This window comes from Alligator sinensis, unplaced genomic scaffold (assembly GCF_000455745.1).
Source record: "Alligator sinensis unplaced genomic scaffold, ASM45574v1 scaffold170_1, whole genome shotgun sequence".
Taxonomy (NCBI): domain Eukaryota; kingdom Metazoa; phylum Chordata; order Crocodylia; family Alligatoridae; genus Alligator; species Alligator sinensis.
The window spans coordinates 622,484-644,521 of NW_005841863.1; the positions used below are offsets into that span (position 1 = coordinate 622,484).

Below are 22,038 nucleotides of genomic sequence, written 5' to 3' on the forward strand. Positions count from 1 at the left end.
GGGTGGTATTCCAGGCTAGCCCATCTATGGAAAGGGGACCTAACCTTTCTTTTACAGCCCAAAGAGAAATGACCTGGAGCTGGCAGAGATCCCCTTGCTGCAGCGATGAGGTCTGGTATAAGGGTAGTAGAGCTGAGGCTTGCAGGGATAGGGAGTTATCCCAGGTCCAACCGCGACCTGTTCATTTAGACAGGCAGCAGGGAATAACTTGGGGTTGTGACGGTACCCCATGGACAGGCTTTTTTGTTTGTTTTTGGTTTTGTTTTTGGCAGAAAAGTCCTTCCTAATCAGAAAACTGTTCTGCCCCACATACATATCAGGTTATTATTTTATTCTGCTATCACTGAGGTACACAGTTACTTATACCTTACTTGGGTGAATTGCCCTAATAGAATTTAGTGGGGTTATTCATAAAAAAAATGGGGTGCTTTTCATCATGAGAAAGGTAATGGAATCCTTCAAAAACATAATTTCACCATCACGGTATACATTTTCTTTAGTTTTCTTTTACCCTCCCTGAATTACAAACTGACTCTGAGGATTGGCTACTTCCTGGACTCTAAATAGGCCTTCCTTGATTTGGTAGCCCCCCCACCCCGTTAGATTCATAGACATTAGGGCTGGAAGGGACCTCAGAAGATCATCAAGTCCAGCCCCCTGCCCCAGGGGCAGGAAGTCAGCTGGGGTCACAGAAGCCCAGCAAGATTGAATGCCTTTGAGAGATATTTGGATGTCTAGGTAGGTGCTTGAACCACCCTCGGCAGCAGTCTATTCCAAACTTTGGGGGCTCGAACAGTAAAGAAGTTCTTCCTTATGTCCAGCCTAAAATGGTCATGGAGTTTGTGACTATTCAATCTTGTCATCCCTCGGGGTGCTCTGGTGAAGAGACATTCCCCCAGATCCTGGTGAGCACCCCTGATAAACTTATAGGTGGCCACCAGATCAGCCCTGAGTCTGCGCTTTTCCAGGCTGAAAAGTTCCATAGCTCTCGGTCTCTCATCGCAAGGTCTGTTTTCCTGACCTCTGATCATGCGCATGGCTCTCCTGTAGACTCTCTCAAGCTTCTCCACATCCCTTTTGAATTGTGGAGCCCAAAACTGGATGAAGTACTCCAGCTCCGGCCTCACCAAAGCCGATACAATGGGAGAATGATGTCCTGGGATTTGCTTAAGAAGCATCTATGGATGCAAGCCAGCGTTTTGCTTGCTTTACTAGCTGCAACATCACATTGAAGGCTCATGTTCATTTTGTGGTCAATCATGGCCCCCAAGGCCCTTTCATCCAAAGTGCTAGCCAGTGTAGCACTGCTGAGCCTATAAGCATGCTGCGGGTTTCCTGAAGTCGAGGACTTCTGTATTGCTGACTGACTTGTCGGCTTTATGGCAGATGGTGAAGGTGATAAGCTCATGGTCACAGTTAGCCAGCTTCCCTTCTATCATTAGGGGGGGAATCGCTGATAAGGTCATCCCCCATTGCCAGTACCAGGTTGAGTGGTGCTTTACTTCTCGTCGGCCTGTAGACTTCTTGCGTCAGAGAGAGAGGTCATCCACACACGTGAGAGAACTTTGTGACCATTCGGTTTTGGCTGAGTGCTCTTCCCACGAGATGTCTGGGTAGTTGATGTCTCCCATGACAACCATGGACCGGGACCGTGCAGCCTTGGCCAATTCCCTGGGGAACTCCTGGTCAAGCGCTTGATCCTGGGTAGGAGTTTTGTAATAGACTCCCACCATTGTGTCCCCTGTGCCGTGTTCCCCGCGGATTTTCACCCAGAGGGTCTCCAGTTGTCCACCCTGGGCGCCAGTTTCAGCTTGCAGGGACACGTATGTTTCCTTGATTATAGAGAGCTACGCCCCTGCCTCTTTTGTCCACTCGATCTTATCCAACCAGGAAGAGAAAGGCATAGACTTGCTTTGCTCAGGCCTAAATGTTCATGAGCTGTAAATTTTTCTGGAGGAAATGCTTACACTTTGTTTAAGGATAGTTAGGTTTATTCTACTTGTCAGACAGATACTCCAAGCATGATTAGATCTCCTCATTAGTAGAACAAAAAATGGCATCCCGAGGCCCTATGATATTCCCCATGCATCCTCCCCATCACATCTTCTGTGAAATGTACAGTAATTTAAGCAGCAAATACAAAGCTAAAAATCCTGGTGGAGATAGTATTACTGTTACTTCATTAAGCTAGGATGTTACAGATGGAACGAATAAACCTTATTAACTGTAAAATTGTCGTCATCCTTTTTGCTTTAACTCCATGCTAAAACAACTTCTTATTTCAGGCATTTTGGGTCCTTATGGATGGAATGCCAATAAAAAGCTGTTCAGAAGAGTTCTGCTTAACGATACACAGTGGAGTCAGTAGAGTACTTTTCCAAGAGCTGTGGTAAGTAAGATGCATCAATCACTACTTTTATTGGGGGTCTGTCTCATCAACAAGCAGGGTTGTTCTCCATTTTGCATGTGTGGGTGGGTGCGAGGGTGGGGGGGGAGGTTGGCAATAGTAGATGGTTTTCCTTTTTTAAATAGAATCTTTTAAAAATTGAATTAAAAGTTCTGTAACTCTATTGCTACATCCATTACACCAGCAAACTGATACAATAAAATTAAAAACCCTGCAATTACTCTCCTAGCTGGCACTTTAATCAAGGTTATTGTAATAAGTTTCTATGGACTCTAAACAGGAAAATAAGACCTGGAGTTTTCACGAGGCCTCTTTGTAAGATGCTTAGGCAGAGGCAGCAAAAGAAGAATGAAAATGTTGGATTTCTTCCTTGAATCAACACAGGGTAGTTTCAAGAGTCCAGTACCAATCAAATTAAGGCATGTTTTCTGAATGTTCCTCTGCCTAAGGGCAGTGGAAGAAGGAAGGGGAGGAGAATGAGAGGAGAGAATAACAGACCATGGTTGAATGCATATATGAAATTTTAAACTTGTAAATCGCACTTTGCGCAAGGAATATATGCTCAGTAAAAATCTGAGGAGGGGACCAGGCTGTGGGATTAAGCCAGCTGGCTCTGGTCCAGTTATTTTTCTTGCTTCTGTAGTGTAATGGGGCCAGTAGAAGATGAAACTCCACCACTGGAGAAGATCCTCACTGATGCAGAGCCATCTCCCAGCAGTTTTTTGGCATGAAAGGCATGCCAAGGCAGCTATGACAGGGCAGGCCATGATATACTCTGTCAATCCCCTACCAGCAGGTGGCAATGAATTGTGCCCTTGAAGTTGTATACAGTTTGAGCAGACACCAAAACTGTCCTCAAGCCAGCTAAGTATCAAGGAGAGTTAAATGGTCCTTCCCTCTTTATCCTACATGGTAGATGTTGATTGCAGCTAAAGAAGGAGAGTTTAAAGCGTATTTCATGCCTCTGCAGTCTCATAGGTAAGTAAATTGCTATACATGCCTTTTATGACTGTTGAGCGGTTTACAGATTAAGAATCCCTACTGCTGATACGTGATTTCCAGAGCAGATCTGCACTTCGTGCAAAGAAAACATGCATGCTTCATCCTGTCCTCCAAAGTAACTGTGGCTGCAGATTTTGGGGTGCCTGTATATGTGCCTATACATGTATTATTGTCCGCTTTGTAGACAGAATTTTTCAGTGTTGCTGTATTTCACCTGCTTTGGCACCTGAAACCATTGTAAGTTTAGCAGAGCTGGCATTAAGTCACTACCACAGCAATAATTTAACGTTTCCTTTGTTCTGTGCATTTACACGGCGACTCCAGCACTGCTTCACGTCTCCCTTAAGTGTATTATCCAAAAGTGATTCTTTAAGAATGGATTTTTACCATTTGCACACAGGTTTGTCTCCTTACAAGATAGGAGTTGATACTTTATCCACAGGGATTCATGCTGAGATAATGTTTTCATTCCTTGGGGTTCCCTTCTGCATCTGGGACCTTGAGATGCAAATGTGCACACATTTGCTGTCTGTGCTTTATGCTATGGCTGTATGAGTATTTCAGAGTTTTTTCTTTTCCCCAGGGGATTACAAACTGCACTCAGCAGTTTAGTTTGCATGCATTGCAAATGAGCCATCTCTAGTAGGTTCAGCTAGGGATTTAATGAACATAGTGCTTATAGCCAGCCCTCTTCTCCCTTTTCTTTCCCTCTCCTAGTCTTTGGATTTAACAGAGGCCCTTCTCTTTCAAACTATACAGGGTTCCTTCTTGCTCCTTAGGTGTTCAGCAACATTTGCTATTAAGCACCAAAAAGTACTTTCTCATGCGTGGGTTCTGCTAATGTTGAAAGGAGCAAACAACAGTACTGGAAGTTGCCTGTCTCTAGCATGGCAGTCTAGAGTATCATCAACATATTTACAAATGCTAAAGTGTGTCATTATAATATGCAGAGCAGCTATTTACCCAACTGCAAGAGAGGAAATGTATTTTTAGTAGCGGCCCTTCCTGTAGAGTTAGATCAAGATCACTGAACTGACAAGGTTAAACTGTTTAATTCTTTAGATGCCATGTTCCACGTTGAATGAATGTTCTTTTTTTTACCAAAAAGACTGTATTTATGAGCCATCACAGACGCTTGCTTAGTCAGCCATCTTTATTCAAAACGGCCTCACCACTAGGTGGGAGTATAGCAACACACTTGTTACATCACCCCGCTATAAATAAACCCCCCCACAAACTTCCAAATTTCAGTTAAAAGAGAGTTTTTCATTAGCTTTGTTCTTTTTAACATTACTATTTTAACAGCTTCTGTCGGTCTATACTACGGATACACTTCATTAAATCATTTTCAGCTTGTAGTAGCTGAAATGCCCATATAATAAATTAGAAGAGATCTGAACGTAGAAAAATTCTCATTTAGAGATTTGTTTAGAGAGATAGCTACTTGTGGCCTGCTACAACTTGTATCATATCCAGCTTCTCCTATTCCCTTACTTGTGTAATATATTCTTCATCATTTAATAATACAGCATTTCCACAGGACTGCTTTACTTTGTCACCTTTGGTTCTCTCTTTGTCAGCTGTTGGTTGCTGCTGCAATTTTTTAAACATTTTTGTTGTCTTAAGAGTTTTCTGTACTGGATTCTGTCTGTCTGTCTGTCTGTCAGTCATTTCATGTTCCTTAAATTTGGTATATGGCATCTGAATTTCTTATTCTTCCACTATTTGCTTTTTCCATATATAACGTCTATATTTGCTATGTACTTCACAGTAGGTAGTTTGTGTTGCCACCTCTTTAGAAACTTTGATTCATTTTATTTACCAAGAACTTTTGCAGCTCTACCTCACAATAATGCAACTTCTTGATTTATTTATTTATTTATTTATTTTTTTTATATTTATTTTGCTATGTTCAGTCTTCATTTCTAATTTTTAAATGAGCGTTTTATCTCTCTGTGGCATTAGGGGCTGTTTGTGTCTGATTATCTTACATTTCTGTGATGGTTTTCATCCAAATGCATCCCCTGGTGCTTTATAAACTTTGTGAATGGATGGTATATACCACGCATACTTTGCCTTTAATCAGAGTAATGAACATTTAGGGTGAAATGTGGTAAATAACAGTGAAGGTGGAGGCTGACAATGGATAGCATACAAAAGCAGCAGCTCATTCAAAACCCAAAGTTCTTCTCTTGAGAAGAGGAGGAGCACATCTCACCGCTGCTTTGTAAACATAATGGACTCTCCAGATAATATTGGGCATGCTTCAAGATCCTAGTTAAAAAAATAAATTAAAAAAAAAAATTGACTATGGGGGGACGGGGGATGATGTGTGGAAGCAGTTACTAAAATTGTTGTCAGCCTCACCCAAAATAAAGCTTGCCACAGTTTGAGACGGAGCATTCTTGACAGTGTAACACTCTACAGGATTTTAGTTAGCAAAAATATTTCCTTAAAAATTGAGGGCAGGATGCTCTGTTTCCCTTTCACAGGGAAACAATCTAGAAAACTCAATTTCCACAGAACTCAGAACAAGGGAAACAGTTCTGCTAAAATATATATTGGAGCTTATCATTCTTGTGTGTGGCACCTACACTGACAAATCTTTAAATGCATATATGATATTATATAGAATGTTTTAACAATATCAACAGATCAAATGCATGAAGGAAAAAGTACTTTTGCCATTACAGGTGGAGTTTGGGTGGTAGGATATATTTTGAAGACCATGAGTTAGTTTTTACATCCTAAAGTATTGTTATCTGGAAGATAACAACAAAGTGCTTGCCAATGAGGAGCTGAGGTACCAGTTCCTGACAGAAAGGAAGCATTAGGGGTGTGCAAAGTGGGCCTTATTTGATTCGGATTCAGCCTGAAACGGGGACAGTGATTCAATTAGTTGATTCAGATCACTGTGCCTGATTAGATTTGTCTGAATCCGAATTTGAAGATTTAATGCTGATTTAGAGAATCAGTGACTCAGCCATAGACACAGCTTTAAATGTTTTAAATGCTTCTGGTCCACTTCTGGGTCCACTAGGGAGTGCACTGGGGGGGCCCGCCCACGCTGCCTGGGCTGGGCAATCAGCTGTGGGGGGGACCCCGGGTGCCCCCCCAGATGCAGGAGTGTGCTGGGGAGCCCCCCACACTCCTATGGGACACTCCATGTACCCCAGCATCACAGCATTCACGAGTCGCCTGCTACCTAGAGGTACGTAGAAAAAACATTTAAAGCTGTGTCTGTGTCCAAATCTCCAAATCTTTCAGAATCTCTCTCTGATTTGATTTGGAGAGATTTAAAGGGTCTCCTGATTCAGTTGAGATTCAGCCACCAAATCGGGCCACATCTCCATTGAATCGGGGACCAAAGCTTCACACAGCCCTAGGAAGTATGCCATCTGTTGCTAATGATGTTTCACTTCTGCATTGAGACTCCCATCCAAGTACTGAACCAAATTAGCCTAGCACAGAGGTGTCCAACTTGTAAGTGGCTGGGATCTGAACACCCCACAGGCCTTACCAGCGCAGCTGTGCACCTGAGCGCCCAGGCATACCCCTCCGCTGCATTATGTGCGGGCTCCCCCCCCACTTCTGCCTTCCCTGCAAAGTCCCTACATCCTTAGGGTAGCAGATCAAATATACCATATTTATTTGCAAACCACACGGTTTTTTCCCAAAAATCAGCACTCCAAAACTGGGGTGCAAATTTTAAGTGGGGAAGCTTATTTTCTATCCTGGGATGGGAGAATGGAAGCATGGAGATGCTGTAAAATGGTCCCTGCTAGCCTCAGAGCACAGCAGAATTGGTGGTAGCTTTTGGCTGAGCAGTCAGCAGCTGCTGCCAATTCAGCAGTGGCTCTGAGAGGGTTAATACTAGCTTTTGTTTGAGCAAGTGCTTAATCAGGATTCGGCCATGCTGTCAGAATCCCCTGCAATCAGAATTCATCTATGACTGGAAAAATCTTTTCTCCCCATCTCACTTCATTCTGCTTTACCCCCAAGATGAGGTGCGTGTCTTATTTTGGGGCATGTTATATGCAAGAAAATATTACATTTCAGTTTGTAGAAAATGTAGTTTCAATTATCTTAAAGTTATTAATGATTTAGCTATTTAATTTGTAGATGCCTCAAGTTGAGTTAAAATTAAGCTATTCCAACTTGCAAGGCCCTCTGAGAATTTTGGGTTTGTCCCTTGCCTGCCATCTTGCCCTTTAAAAGTCACCCGTTGGCATCCCTGGGAGTTCTGCATAAAATTCTGTCACAAGATATGGCTGTCATCTTGGTTCATCTATCCCTAAAACTTCTAAAATGGTTTTCCTCTTGTTTTAGTGAAAGGGTTATTATCTAATCCTGAAATAATGCAGTATGAGTTTCCCTAGCTGTCACTTCCAGCAATATTATTTTGATAGTCCTCAGGATGGTGATGTCCAAATGAATTTCTTGCTGACTTTTTCATGATGGTAGTACAATATAATTGAAGCCCAATTCTTATGCAAACCATTATCAATATCAATATTATGTTATTAAACCATTAACAATATTATTCAATATCAACGGGGGAGCTTGTTTCTAGTATCCTTTTATGGGTTTTATTGCTCTATCTCTTTTATACAGTTCTGCTAGGAGGGACTTTAGGAATACAAAATAGTTGTAGATTAGAACAACAGTTTCTCTAATGATGCATCTTCTCTCTGAGAGTGACTAATGCCAGGTATAATAAAGAAAGGAGAGAGAGAACTAATAATGGCATATTATTTAATAACTTGCCAATACAAGTTTCTTTTTAATCTCCACAAGCTGTTGGATGACAAAAGTGGTTTATGGCCTTTATAACTAAATCTTCCCTAATGGAACTATGGATTTTCTTACTGTCTTGAATTTTCTTAACTCTTGGCCTGAAAGGTTGGAAGAGCTGGCATGGTCTAGTTTAGAGAACAGAAGATAAGGGGAAAGGGGAGAATTCAGTAAAAGGTCTTTAACAACAAAAATGGTGATATTAAAAAGATGGTAATCCATTGTTCTCTATATGTCTATTGCAGGCAAAACAAATAATGTGATTTAAATCTCCCAATTTGGATGAGATATTACGAAGAATATTCTAACTATGAGGGCAGTTAAACACTGAAACAGATTGCCTAGAAAAGTTGTGGAGTCTCTTTCATCAGAAGTCTGTATACTCTTCACTTAAACAACAATTATTTGAGAGAGGTTTAATTCAAGTCAGGATCATCTCTGTTTATATGAAGTACTGAGATCCTTTCCAGTCTGATTTTTTTTTTCTATATTTGTTTTTCCTGCAATAAATCCCATAAACTTGAATGCATGCTGTGTGTGTGTGTGGGGGGGGGGGTTATTTTTTTGTTTTTGTTTTGATTTCAATTAATTACTTTAAAAATAGCAAACCTTAGCAAAATTTAAATGTAAACTTGAGGGAGGTTTGTTTTTTTTTTTTTCCTGGACTATATGATATCTTATTAAACACTACAAGTCGTCTTTGATGAGACAACTCAGTTGTTTAAAAAAGAAATTTCAGTGTCTTTGTCTTTTTTGCTAGTTATGCAGCTCAGCAAGTGAGTTGAAACAGTACCAAGATCATTCTTGCTTCAATGCTTGTCAGATTCATTTGCTAGAGACGATTCAAAATGTGTTTTAAAATGATTTTGTCAAATTGTTGCAAGAGATAATGCACACTCAAATCATGGCATGGTTTATAATAAACAGGAAATTGCCTTCAATAGTCTACAACAGTGTAGAGAGCATTCGATTTGTGGCTGATTTATTCTTATTGTTGTTTAATCCTGTAATACTCGCTTCATTTTATGTGCTTGAAGCTGAGATTGGCTATCTATACATCTTGGATTCGTTGTAAATCAAGTCTTTGCTCAAATATAAGAAAAGAACATGACACTAAGTGTAGTAATAGTGTTGCTTGCCTCACTATTCATCCGATATCTGGAAATCATTCAATTCAGACTAATAAAAGAACATTTAAAATGCTTTCAAATCTTCAAAATTATATACATATGGAATTAAAATTTTGTGTAACAGACTTTTTTTTTCAAATGGTTTGTTTGTACTCAGTGGTAGCCATAGTCTTTTGTTTGTTTTGCATTAAATGGAAAAATTGGTAAATAGTTCGGACCCAATGAAAAAATGCTAATTTGAAAATCTTCAAGAATATAAAGATATCATGCTCAGAATTTACTTGACAAGCTATGTCACGTTTCTGAAAATTCCTTTTTCACCTTTTGCGTTGCATCATTTTGCTTCCTTTTTTTAATATCCTGTTCTTAATTAATTTCCATTATTAAAGAGAGTAAGCATTATGACACAACTATAATATATTGTATCTTTTAACTCTTCTGTCAGTTCCTGATTCAGCACATTTTAATCCTTCTTTTATTTGTGAGGATTAGAAAGATTTAATCTACAATAATTAAGGCTGACTTCCAAAAGATACCCTAATAGAAATATTAACACCTACTTTGATGTGCCTACCACTGTATAGTGGCCAACATGACAGAAAAACAAATTCTTTAATCTGAACAGCTGATGCTGAAAAATCTGAGCTAATTAATTATCTTGTCATAGATTTTCCTGGGGAAGCCCACCAAGGATTGATGGGCAGCCTTATGGCTTTATTGACAGCATTGTGTTCGTGTATTGATTAGAACTATAAATCAATGTAATTTTTTTGCTAAGAACAACTCTTTCTTGAGCTGAATAGCCAGGTCATTGTCAGTCAGTGCTACACAACTAAAAACTCTTCATTAAAGAAGAAAAAAATCTTAATTGGAATGTATAAATCTGTTCACCTTCAATCAAGAAGGTATTGAAATACAAAATGGTGCCAGTGGGAATTAAATTGCTTTACAAAAAAAGTTGAAAAGGAATCAACTAAGATGCGCTTTTTTATCTGCTGTGCTTAAGGGGACTATTTAATATTATAGCATCAATTAGTTGTTGCCCAGAACTTAATGCCTTGGCTGAACACTACAGCTGAACTCATTCAGTCCCATTGAGGACTCTATTGAGGAAGGAAAAAATATGCCAAGACGTAGGTGATTCAGGCCTCGTCTAACTGAAGGCAGAGATTGGGTGGACAACTTAGTGTAAATATAAATGTTCTGCATTCAGCAAGCCATCCATAAGACTGGGCCATCTGCCCACCTGACATGTGGGATTGGTGTTCTCTTTCTCCCATCACATTTCACCTTTGGCTTAACAGCTGCCCTCTGGTTTAAAAAAAAAAAGATAGAAAAGAAAAGACCCTTAATATAATGTTGCAACTCTTCAAAAGCACTGTTAGGTACAATGTGGACACATCTACACGAGATGCTGACTGCACAGTAGCCTGATAGTACTGTGCAGTAGCATTGCATAGCAAAAATTGTTGTAAAAAAGGCATTTACCAGCACTACTGCGTAATGACTCGGGTTACTGTGCATTTATTTAGTACTTGTAAAAACTTCACAAGTTACAAGTGATTTTTATATAAACAAGGACTACATAAATTCGCAGTAACCACTGCACAGTAGTGTCTCAGGTAGATGCGAACTGTATGAAATAACTCCTATGAGGCTTGTGTGCTGGTTGGCCTCACTACTGTGGGGCGCCAGGCTGTGCATCCTACTCTAGGGTGAACTGGTTTTACAGCTGTTTGTGAAGCACACTTAACCTGCACTTGCCTTTCGTTTTCTCTGCACAGGTGCAAGGCTTAGTTTTGTAGCAGGTTCCTAATTCCAGCAGCTGCCTTTATACCTACCCTCATGCTCATAACTTTACCCACTTCCAGTACTGTGGCTACCAATTAACTATTATTTTCTCCCACCCCCTCCACTATACACTTACCAAATCAGCTTGCTTTCAGTCAGTTTTCCTTGCCACCCCTGCAGTCCTAAGCAGATGTGCAGGTTATCTCTGTCACTTGAGACTGTGGCCAGCACAAAAACTGTATTTAATACTATGTTTTTATTTAATGTCTTTATTTTTGTCCCTTTATGAGATTTTTCTTACTCTGATCATCTCTTGTATTCCCATCTAAGTAAAGTTATTGATTTATGTTTAAAAATGTAAGGTGAGTTACAATATTATGGATTTAAGAATGCTTGGAATGAGGCAAAATATACTTTGTACTTTTTCTGTCCTGCCCTTGCTGGTGCTGTTAATTCCAAACTGAGGGTGCTGGTAATTTTGACATTTCTGGCATACAGAAGCTCCTAATATTTGGAAATGCCCTTTGCATGAGAGAGAAAATGGAATGTCATTCTCACTGCTGCAGTAATACATAATGTCAATTGTCATCCAAGGAATAAATAGAAAGTAGCTTAAACATCATAATTTTTCAGCAAAAGCTTTCAGGTTGGACAAAATATGATTGATATTATATCACAGAGATCAACATTTAGCTTATTAGACATTATATAATCTGATTTCATAGAGCACTTTGAAGTAATGGAAATAGCAGATTATTTTCAATGTTCTACTGAATAGACACCTGTGAATTGTCAGGCTGTTTATAATAATGCTATAATACAGCTAGTTAAAAAGGTTTGATTAAAGGAATTGGTTAATTGGTAGCTGTTGCATACATTTATTCACAATCGGTGAGAGCTACATTCTGCGTTACTCAACCAATGGGCTAACTTGTGAAGTAAAGTAGTATGTGGAGTGTATTGGGGTGGTGATCCTTGACCCAGACTTGTTCAGACTTTTGAAGTGATCTGGAGATGAGGGGTGTACCTGTTTGGAGAACATGGTATGTAAAGCTTATGAATTCTGTTGGAGTTTTTGTTGCCGTCCTCTACTTTCTCTGCAGCCTCCTAACCACTGTCTTTGGAAGTTTTGAGGAATTGTAGCGCAAGGTCACAATAATATCATTGAATATTGGTCGTCTCTTTTTAATGGGGCAATGAGAACTGGCTTCTGGCCAGAAATGCCAGGTGAACTGGTTGTTGGGCAAACTGATCAGTTGACTGGGAGGCTGATACCAAGCTTTTGTCAGGTAAAGTCCATCAAAGAAACTGTCAGAGCAGTTCTTTCACTTGGAAAATCAGGAAGGAGATGCATTCAAAGGAAAAGTAATCAAACAAAGAAGATTCCAAGCAAATCTTAAAGATTTAGGCTGAAGAGTCATGAGGAAACTGAGGCAGGGAGTGACAGGTATTTCTAAATGCTGGAACCTTTAGTGGGAGTGGAGCAGAATATGCAGCCTTCTAGGTGTGCTCTGCTTGCCCTTCCCTTCAGCATCCAGTCTGACACTATGTGAGATGAGACATTGAGCTAGACGAACCTATGGTCTGGTCTAACAAATAGCATTTTTTTTATGTTATGTTCTTATTGTTCACAGTTCTGTGCATTTTCTGTACCATCTTAAGCAAAGAGAGATTTCTAAAAAGGCATATGTGAGTGAGTCCTTTTCTGCTTAATTCAGCAGTCCCGTGTCACTCGTGGTGTGAATTTGTAAGGCAGAGGAAATCATTAACAAGAGGGGACAAGATTAAGTTACTGGGACAGGAGGGAGGGCCCCAGTATTAAGGTTGTAAGTTAGTTGAGTCAGTGCTTCTGTGAACATTGAATAGAGTTCATAGCCAAGAACTATGGCAAGGAAGCTGGAATCAAGTGGCTGTAACTGGATGTGCACTGAAAGACTTTCATCAGCCACGGAGTGAGACTGTGGACCCATAGCCCCCTCAAAGCCTGTAGATCACAGAAGGCCACGTTGCCACCTCGAAGGTTATGGTGGAGCAAGCCAGCGTCAGGACCACGGAAGAAAGGCTCATGAGAATTGAGTGGCAAAAATGCACCAGGTTTATGGTATGGAAAAACCAGCTTGAGCTGCAGCCCCCCTGGTTGGAGCAGGGAATATGAGGAACCTACAGCCCCACTTCCAGGATTTCATCTCTTGCACCTTGAGCCAGATTTCATGGAAAGTGAATCTTACCCTTACTGCTAATGTTTGTACAAAAAAAGAAGAAAATTCCTGCTTCCCTCTAGCTAGCAGGTATGTTTTGTCACTTGAATCGCATAACCCCACTGCCAGGATTGCAGAGCATGACAGCCAAATAATTATCCTTCTCAATTTAACTTGTAAGAGCTGCCATTGGTGATTACCCAACTGTCGACTGCACAAATTTTCCGTTAGAAGCATTAAAAATGATATTGTTTATGGTACTGTCATTATACTGCCTTGTGAATTATAATTGGGGGGATTACCCAACTCAAGGTGGCGACTGACCAATTTTTGCAGGCAGACTGTAGGGCTGGCCATCACTTTTTAAGGCTTATCATGGCAGAGACCCTCCCACCTCTGGCTGAGGGGCCCTGGTGGCCCTACTGCCCACCACTGATTGGTGGAGAGAGCTGTCCATCATGCGGCCTCACCCCCTCACTGCTAATTTGAGAGGGGTGGGGCCACATGATAGGCGGCCCCCTCGGCCAATTGGGGGCAGCAGCTATCCTGCCTGTGCTGGCAGCCCCCTTCAGCTAGGCTGTGTGGCAGGAAGAAATGCTGACCCCACTGGGGAGCCAGCATTTTATTTTAGTAAGTTCCCCTCTCCTCTCTTCCCCTTCCCTGCAGATTTCACAGAAGTAATCTGATTTCGCAATTTCTGTGAAATCCATGCAATCGCAACTTGGGTAGATCCCTAATTAGAATATAAATCCTGATAATTGCCAGAACTGTTCTACTCAGTACAACAATTGTTACTGAGCTCTTTTTTCAAAAGCAGGCTTTGCTAATTCATACTGTATTGTAATAACTAGGGAGGCAAAAGGGGTTTTGTAGCCTTCGGTGAGATGGTCTTTTTCTCTCTTCCCACATCAGTCCTGTGCAGGTATATTCAGTGCAGAGTAATGTGAAGAAATAGCCTGCAGACATCTGCAAAATAGTCACTTGTGTCTTGTTTTACTTTGTCTATTGATTGAACAGTAAAGTCTTAAATAGTTTATTTTCATTACGCTATTTTTGGGCTGTGGCCTGGTATCTTTTTCTCCTCATTTATACCAGTGTTGTAAAAGTGGTATAGAAATTCAATGATTTTCAATCAAGGTGCTCCTGGCTGCAGACATAACTGGCCAGTACCGTGCCCTGGGCAGGAGCAGTAGCAAGAGGCTTGCTGCTTCTGGTGGGGTCACCTTCTTTTTTGTTTCTTGTTTTTCTGCCAACACATGTCAAATAGCCATTTAAACACTGATTTTTTTCAGCAGCAAAAAAAAATCACCTATTTCCCTGCATCAATGAATCTCTGGCTGTTTCTCCTACACTGTGCACTGCCATTGCTTCTCTGCCCCTCCTGATGCTAGAACTGGAGCCACTGCAGGGAGGCTGAGGGGAAGATGTGGGAGAGTCACTCCCCTGGTTCCATTAAAGAGGCCTCTCCCACTTCGACCACCCATCTATATGCTATTGCTCCTGATTCTCACTTGTAAGAGGACAGTCAGGAGCCCCAAACACTCCATTTTCATTTGTCACTCTTTTTAAATTTCATGTCACGGGAGACGTGTGCTGAAACCCCCCAGTTCAAATCTGATTTTTAAAATGGTGGTAGACATTTCAGTGTTTCAAAAACAGTTTTATTCATACAGATTGCCTCTCCACTCATACTTTATTCATTTAGGCTGATAAAAATTGGTCTCAGAAAAAGATTACAGTAGCTATTGCAAAGACCCTTGTGAAAAAAGACTTGGTGTTTGTTTCCAGCCTGTGAAAGGGAGGTGAAGAAAACTGATCAGTCTGCCTAGTACTTGCTGGGTTTGCCATATGCTCCGTTAGCTGAGTTAGCCAGTTTCTTTCGTTTGATTATACCAAAATCCTGCCACTGTTCTGAATAATAATAATAATAGCAGCAATTCTTATTCTTATTCTTATTTTTAATTTTAATTTTTATTATTAGTTTTGGTCTAGTGCAAACCTTTGCTGCAAATGATGATAAATGGTGATTTCATTTCCTAACTGCAAGGGAGTACCATCACACCTGTGGTGATAAGAGAAACATCCATCTGTAACTTTCATTTCTCATTGGTAGCGGAGCTGCTTAGCATTGAAACTTCACCATCCATGCCCTTTCTGCCTTGAGATTCTTGTACCTGGCTTTCTGCCTGCAGACATTGGCATAAACCTGGTTTAAATTAGGACCCAATTTTTGTGAATTTACATGGTGTTAAAATAGGTACACTACGTGTCCAAGCAATGTTGCTTCACTGGGCTGGTTTGATGTGACTCGAATTTCTAAATCTATCTCCTGTCACATACAGCTGTTCTCATGAATGGAATACTTTTGTACAGCGAAATATGGAGAGGTGAAGTGGTGATTAAGGAGATTCTGCAAACACCATCCTTGCCTCGGGCAGAAGTCATTTTCTTGTCAGTGTTTTTAGAGACTTTTTGAAAAATTCTCTGTGTTAACCTAAGTTAGTTGCTTCCTGCACCCAGACATGGCCTCATCTTCTTTAATCTGCCCATCTTGGAGACGAGTAGTAGACAGTGAAGTGGGGGCTCGTACAGTTTTAGTACTAAGAAAATAGAAAGAAAGCAGTGACTTATGCTACGGACAGAAGTTACACATAGACTAGTTTAAGTGATCAGAAACTGGTTTAAACCTGTAACAGAACAGAACTTCAGTGCAAATAAACCAGTTTGAAAATGGCCAAAACTGGTTTGAGATGACGACGGAGGCAGAGGATGCATCCAGGGCTGGGCCTTTCCCAGCAGGCTGCAGCTCAGGCTGGGGCTGCAGAGGCTGCATAACTCCCTGTGTCCAAACTGGGTGGGGCTGTCATGGAGCCCCAGCCAGCTGGAAAGGGCCCCGTGGGGCCAGCTCATGGGGGCAGGGCCCTTCCCAGCCTGCTGTGACAGCCCGGCTCAGCAGTACAGACAGAGGCTGGCTGAAGATCAGGCTTCCTGGGCCAGCTCAGAGATGCCGGTGGTCCCCAAGCCCAACAGCCACCGCTGTGCCCCCTGTTCTGCGCAGCACCTGGGGCTACAGGCACATAACTACCTGTGGGCTGGCTGGGGCTGGGGGTGCTATTCTGCCTCCCTTCCTTCCAGCTGCCACTGCTGTGGCCATGCCAGGCTGCTCTGGGTGGGGAGGGGGGCAAGAAGCTTCTGCCCATTGTGGAACCCAGGCTGCAACTCCTGGATGCCGTGGAAGGTGTCTGGGTGGAAGGCATCTGGGAGCTGCAACCGGAGCTCCACGTCCTAGACAGAAGCCACCAGGCCTAGCAAAGCTGTTTTTCTCCTGTCGCGTCCAGCTGCAGCTCCTGCTCCTGCCACACTGCAAGGCATCGCTCAGGGCAGGGGGAACTTCCTTCAACCCAGTGGTCTCAACCCAGCTCGGGGAGCTCCAGCTACTTTCAACCTGCTCTGCCCACCTGAAGCGATAAGCAGCCCCTGTGAGTGGAGCCCATGGAAAGTGTCTGGGAGCTGGAAACGGAGCTCCATGAGCTGGGCTGAAGCTGCTGGGCTGAAAAAAGTTCCCCCTGCCCCAACCAGTGCTGTGTGGTGCGGTAGGAGCTGCAGCTGGAGGTGACGGGAGAAAAACAGCTCTGCCAGGCCAAGCCAGCTTCCCCTCTTCTCCAGTGGCTCCACCCCATCCCACTTCTGCCACTGTTGTGCCACTCCGGGTGATGGTGGGGGAGGAGGGTGTGGTGGGGGAGCTTCAGCCTGGCGGCTTCTGCCTAGCTCGTGGAGCTCTGGTTTCAGCTCCCGGATGCTTTACACCCAGATGCTTTCTGCCTTCCAAAGTGTCTGGGAGCTGGAACTCTACGTGCTGGGCAGAAGCCATGGGGACTGAAGTTTCCCGGGTCCCTCTGACCCAGAGCAGCACGGTGCAGCTGCAGCAGTGAAACTGGAGGCAAGGGGGGCAGAACAGCCCCCCTGGCCCTGGCCAGCCCACAGCTGGCTGTGTGCCAGCAGCCCTGGATGCTGCACAGGACAGAGGGCCTGGCAGCAGCTACCAGCCTTGGAGCCCACCAGTGCCCCTTAGCTTGTCCAGGAAGCCCGCTCCTCAGCCAAGCCCCACTCATGCCTCTGGACCAGGTTGTCACATGGCCACAACAGGCTAGGAAGGGCCCTGCCCCTATGGGCTGGCCCTGTGGGGCCCTTCCCATCTGGCTGGGGCTCCACAACGGCCCCACCCATCTTGGGCATGGACAGCCAGGAGTAATTTGGTCATGCAGCCCCTGTAGCCCCAGGCCAGACTGCTTCTCTGCCTCCACTTTCAGCAGCACCTGCAGGCCACCTTGACTCAGCCTGCTGCCCCAGCCCTGGGCAGATAGCTGGGCTATGGCAGCCAGCTCTGGCCAGGCCTTCTGCCACCGAAGCAAGAGCAGAGGGGAAAGCTGACTGGGGTCTCCTGTCCCTGATTTGCCTGAGGCCCTCCCCCAGCCAGTGTCTGGCCTTGGGGGACAAGCCTGGCAAGGGCTGCTTCCCCACCTCACCCCTCTAGGCATACCCCAGCTGGGGTCCTTACAGGGCAGGGTGGAGGTTCAAACCCCTCCCCGATCATACTTAGCCCCTGCAGGGGCCTGGCCACATGCCAGCCTTGTGGCTGCTGCAAAGGGAAGGGAGGGCTGCTGTACTGCCCCTCGGCTTCTAGCCTGAGCCACTGCGGGCATGTGCCTGCATTTCCAGAATTAAACATGAATGTCTGTTGACTTGCAAATTGGTTCAATCCTTGCAGGTTAGACTAACTTGCAAAGATTGAATCAATTTAGGCTCTAGCTTTTTGAATGTCTGTCCCTAGCCTTGGAGATGTAACAGGAAGGTCCTTTTTTACATGCAGAGAGTAGTGGATTCAATCCTATCTAACCTTTGACAATAATTGTGTAACCTCTACTTTCAGGAAAAGGACAGTGCAGTGGTTAGGGCAGTAGCCCAGGACTGGGGTTGAATTGTCTGCTTCACCATGTATTTCCTGTGTCACTTCAGAGAATTCACTTAGCCTCTGTACCTCACACCTTTATATATGAAATGAAAAGAACAGAACTTCCATACCTATCAGACATACAGTTAATTGCATATTAAAAGTTGAGAGGCAGTTAGATATTATGAGGAGAAAAATGTTTACCTAGCATACAGGAGTAGGATTTGGAGTATATGAATGAAATAAGACAAAGGGAAACATGATAATTCTCATAAAAACCAAGTGTATGTTGCACTGGGCAGGGAGAGAAATTCTGTTACTTACCTGGGCATAGATCTTAAAGAGGAAGTCCCAGTGAAGCATTCTTTAGATACCTGCACATGCTTTATGAGCTGGTATGTTGATTTCCTTCAACTTCTGACCCAATAGAAACAACACCTTTTAGGCTCACAGAGGCACCTTCTTTGTAATGGGTAATGAGATTTGCAAAGTACCTTATATTTGTCATACACAGAAATACTACAGTTCTTGCTTGCTAATGCTATGGGCCAATCGGAATCTTAAGTGTAGTATTGGTATCCACTGAGCACACCTGGGAAATTTTCTAAATGTCCACATGCAAAGGGTAAGTTCAGCCTCAGTTACTGACAGCTGAGCAGCAAGGGAAGACTTCTAGAGAGAGGTTTTTCTTTATAAATTTTCCCTGGGTCATATCCCTATTCCAGCGTTAATTTACTGTGCAACAGAAGCAAAAGCTAGAAGAAAGAAAGGAGGGGAAGGTGGGGGACAACCTAGTTCATGTGCTATATATATTGTCAGCCTAAAAGTTCAGTAAGTAGGGTGTTCACCTAACATAAAAACAAATTTTATATTTTTACTCATTTTTGTGGGGAATAAACAGCCGTGTAATAACTCCTGAAGATATTTTAGGGGTCAAAGCATTCAGGTGGTGAGAACGCAAATGTCATGAACTCAGACTGGTGTGGCCAGTTGCATGCCTTCCAGAATATGAAAGAGGTTCACTGATGGTGAGGATTTGATCCTTAAACCTCTTATTCACACACACAATCCTAGTGAATCCAATGAGAAGGCTCGCATAAGCAGGAAGTAGTCACTCCCTCCATCCACCCCCGGAGGACTTGGAAGACTGAATTCATGGTTTCTGCTTCAAAGCCCTATCAAACTATATACTTCAACCAGTGACTAGCTCTCTGAATTTTCTTTTTACCAGGCAATAGCAGATAAGAATACTCACCAGTGCTTTAACGGTGCCCCAAGATGATACATAAGTACATCTCATTATAAAATGCACGAGCCCTTTTACATCACTATTAACCTCAGTGATGCACAACTTTAACAGCATTTGGAGCCAGCCCAAGAAAAAAGCTGCTTGGTTTGGCTGAGCAAAAGACTTTTGTAACAAATATTTAAAAAAAAAAAAAAAAAAAGTGCTGGTGTGGAAATCTACTTCGCAAGGAACACAATTAGTGTTTTGAGGGCACATCTACACAAGGAACTTTAAGGCACATTAGCCTAAATTTAAGGTGCATTAGGGTGCTTATCTATACGTGTGACCTTAATATGCTTTTAAAATGGTGATTTTGGGCTAATCATGTAGACATCTGCCCAAGCCCACTTAATGCACATTAAGCTAATGCACCTTAAATTTAGGCATGCTTAAATGCACATGTAGACACGCTCTGAATCTTTTAAACTGCATTTTGACTCTACTACTGTGTATCCTATGCCACATGCATTTAAGATGATAAATGAATTGGATCATATTTTTACTATTCTTTGTAATTATGATGATTTGACTAAAATTACTCTAGTTCCTACAAAATTTCTAAGTGTTATCATTGGTGATATATGATTTTCACAATTTTTTGTCATTTTTAACAATAATCCCTGAGACCTTATTTGCCGGTGACACAGAGTTCTCCCTACATTTTATTACAGAGATAAGGAAAGTTTATCTCTGACTCTTAACTGCATTCTTCAAAGATGAGGAACATGCTGTGTTTCTTTGCACTTTCATTTATAATTTTATAATTTGATTGGATGAACAGATTTTGTTTTATGCATTTAAGCCTCTGATCTGTGACTTAAGCATTATGAATGGGTTCCTTACTGCAAATGTGCAAATAATTATGGATGTGACAAATTGCCAAATGAAAATGTCAAGTGAAACCCATGAAACCTTGGTACACATACAAAAAAAGTTATGCTGTGTCTTTATTTTTTAATATCTCAATACCTTTGATAAAACCGGAAAAAGGGATGCAGGCAACAGGGAGATATTACAACAAGTCCCTAAATGCATCAAGTAGGAATGGCAGATGGGTAATATATCTATTTGTAATATCCATACCACTTCTGTTTGAATAAGCAAGCCATGCAAGACCTTTGTGTTGTACTGTACTTCTGGGACACCTAGGGAGTACTGTCATGCAAATCAAAGTCTTTCCCTTCATGTCACACACAATATCCCATTGGTACTGGTAAAAGGATAGGAAGAGATGTTATACAGATGAATATGCTTTCCATGTCTGTTTGCTTTCTTAGAAACCATTGAGAAATTTGAATCAATTCAGGGATCCGGGTTTTCCGTTTCCCATGGAAAAACAGAATAAACCACAGATTTTATCTTTTACCAAAGGCAAACGCAGAGTTCTCATTTTACCAGAGAAACCTGCAGCGTTTGCAATGAGCTCCCTCCAGGCTGGCCACCTGCGCCTGCTGCTGCTTTGAGGGGCTCAGCCCTGCACTGTTGCTCTCGCTGCAGCCTTGCACACGGAGGCACGGCGCCGGGCAGTGCGGAGCGAGCAGCTTCTCCACACGGCTCCTCTGCTCCCTGCTGCGCTGGGTCGTGCCGGCTGGGCTACGAAGCCCTGGGGAGAGGAAGCAGGGCAGGAGCCTGCAGCCTGTGCTTGCCCTGCACACAGAGCTGGGTGACATGGGTCTGCCCTGCCCTCCGGGAGCGGGCGCGGTGGTGGAGAGCTGCCCCACCTGAGTCTGCAGCAGGGGCAAGGGGCCGCGGCCCTGGGTCCATAGCTCTGGGACCCCCTCCTGGCAGGGTTGGGGGAGCAGGGCTGTGGCTGGGGGAAAGGGGCACCAGCAAAGCTGTGGGGGCCACGGGGGGGGAGTGAGAGGCACAAGCAGGACTAGGGGCTCCAGGTGGGGTGTGAGGAGCACCAGCAGGGCGGAGGGCTGGGGAGAGCCTTTAATTTTAATCATGGCTTTTGGGGGGTTTATTAGAGAATTTGTGATTTTATTTATTTATTTATTTATTTATTTATTTTTAGCAGAAAATTTATGACTTGTTATCAGGGAAAGCCAAGATCCCTGCATCATCATGACACCTAGTAAGGCATTCCCGTCTGAGGGTTATATAGAGTTGACTTTCTTTTTCCCCATCTTGAATGAAGATACATCCATTGTTTTGTTTTTTTCTTGAACTGGTAATCTGCCAGAGAAGATTCAGTTTGGGCCAGTCAAAATACCTCTTTTTAATAATTTTGAAATGCTTCACTTTAATTTCAACCTTTAATTTTTTTACCATGAAATAACTTACTTTTTTTAGGAAAAAAGTAATTTTTCCTTTTAAACAACTCTGAGCCTATGTTAATTTTGCAGCAAGGAAGGAATGAACTATAGCTTTAAATGAGCTTAAGAATGAGAGTGGAGGTAGGGTAGTAAAAATATCAAAAGTATAGACCTAAAAGAACAATGTATACAGAAACAGTGAGCCTTGAATTATAACTG

At 42.7% G+C, this 22,038-nt stretch overlaps 1 protein-coding gene across 1 annotated transcript in view; it reads left to right on the plus strand.

The window, feature by feature from the left end:
• The window catches only part of LOC112552066 (ninjurin-1-like), a 411,278-nt gene that overhangs the window by 27,774 nt on the left and 361,466 nt on the right, over positions 1–22,038 (plus strand). Inside the window, exons 2-3 of the mRNA XM_025216542.1 lie at positions 2,286–2,389; positions 3,324–3,385. The gene's annotated coding sequence lies outside the window, so the exon portion shown is untranslated. The remainder of the gene's footprint in view (positions 1–2,285; positions 2,390–3,323; positions 3,386–22,038) is intronic.